This window comes from Phacochoerus africanus, chromosome 6 (assembly GCF_016906955.1).
Source record: "Phacochoerus africanus isolate WHEZ1 chromosome 6, ROS_Pafr_v1, whole genome shotgun sequence".
In the NCBI taxonomy this organism is placed as follows: domain Eukaryota; kingdom Metazoa; phylum Chordata; class Mammalia; order Artiodactyla; family Suidae; genus Phacochoerus; species Phacochoerus africanus.
Window position 1 is genome coordinate 36,123,089 of NC_062549.1, and position 1,936 is coordinate 36,125,024.

A 1,936-nucleotide genomic window follows, 5' to 3' on the forward strand; every position below is an offset into this window, starting at 1 on the left:
AGCAGAAAGGTTGGGGGAGTGGGGGAATGGGCTGGGGGTTTGGGATGAAAATGCCGTAAAATTGGGTTGTGATGATTGTTGCACAACTATAAATGTAATCAAATTCATTGAGAAATAAAAGATAAAATAGGAAAAGCACATGTCGCTGTGCCCAGGCATGTCAGAACTGGAGCCCGGGCTAGTCTGAATGGTTAGGAAGCACTTGGAAACTCGGTCCCTCTAGTAAGGAGGGAGACAGCACAGGGGCAGAAGGAGCGCTCAGGTTCACCTGCCATCAGAGCACTTAAAATGCCGCAGCAACAGGACCACATTGCATAGCTTCACCCACTAATTTCATTTCCCCTGGATATACGCCCAGGAATGAGATTACTGGGTCACATGGTATTTCTAGTTTTTTGAGGAACCGTCATACAGTTTCCTACAATGGCTTTAACTAATGACATTCCCATCAACAATGTGATAAGGGTTCCCTTTTCTCCACATACTGGGCCAACATTTGTTATTACAACTGGAAATGGCCGATTAAGGGATGACAAAAGGATGATGCAGCTGGGTCCATTTGTGCTGGCAATAGCAAAGAACAAAATGTGACCAGATCCTCCTACCTTGAGGAAATCTATTCCTGAACTTCCACCAGTTCTACGAACTGTTTTTTTTTTTTTTTTTTTTTTGGTCTTTTGTCTTTTCTAGGGCCGCACCGAAGGCATATGGAGGTTCCCAGGCTAGGGGTCAAATCAGAGCTGTAGCCGCTGGCCTATGCCACAGCCACAGCATCTCAGGATCCAAGCCGCATCTGTGACCTACACCACAGCTCACAGCAACGCCAGATCCTTAACCCACTGAGCGAGGCCAGGGACCGAACCCACAACCTCATGGTTCCTAGTCGGATTCGTTAACCACTGCACCACAACAGGAACTCCTACCAGTTCTATGAACTTTTAAGGGGTGTTCTGTCTTCTATTGGAAGGCTTAAGATGTGCTCTGTATGTAACACTCTAAGACAGATGAAATGTCAAAGATGATGCCAACAGGAAAGACTGAAGTGTTTGGTTAAAATATCTAAAAGCAATATAAACATTGAGACTTTTTTGTTGTAAGAGTTCACAGGGGGACAGCGCATGCCAAGTCATCATTTATGGAATTTTCTGTTCCATCACTAGACACCTGAAGATCGAAAGCAACTCCTACACACAAACAAATGACAGCTTTTACTATCTCAATGGAGATTCTTTCATGTCCTTGTTAATTCACACTCCTCTTCTAATGCGAAGGAAAGGGTTGATTTTTTTTAAAAGGCAGTTAAAGGCCACAAAAGCAAAACCAAGTGGGACTAAAAAGCTTCTGCACAGCCAAGGAAACCAATAAAATGAGAAGGCAGTCAGTGAATGAATGGGAGAAAACATTTTCAAATCATATGTCTGATAGGGGTTAACATTCAAAATACATAAAGAAGCCATACAACTCAAAATAGCAAAAACCAAACAATCTGATTTTTTAAATAGGCAAAAGAACTGAATAAATATTTCTCCAAAGAGACACATAGGCAGTTAACAGGTACATGAAAATGAGGTCAACATCACTAACCATCGGGGAAATGCAAATCAAAACCACAATGAGGTTTCCAGTCACAGTTTCCCAGTGGACAATCACAACAGATTTTGTGGAATCTAGAAAAACCAAACCAAGCTAAACAAACAAAAAATTGAGCTCATGGGTACAAAGAACAGATTGGTCGTTGCCAAAGGGTCAGGGGATAGGAAATGGGTAAAAAAGGTGAAAAGAATTAAAAAGTAACAACTTCTGTGAAGTTTCTGCTGTGGCACAATGGGATTGGCAACATCTTTGCAGTGCCAGGATGCAGGTTCAACCCTCAGCCCATCACAGTGGGTTAAAGGTAACCAGGCGTTGTTGCAGCTGCAGCATAGATGGCAACTGT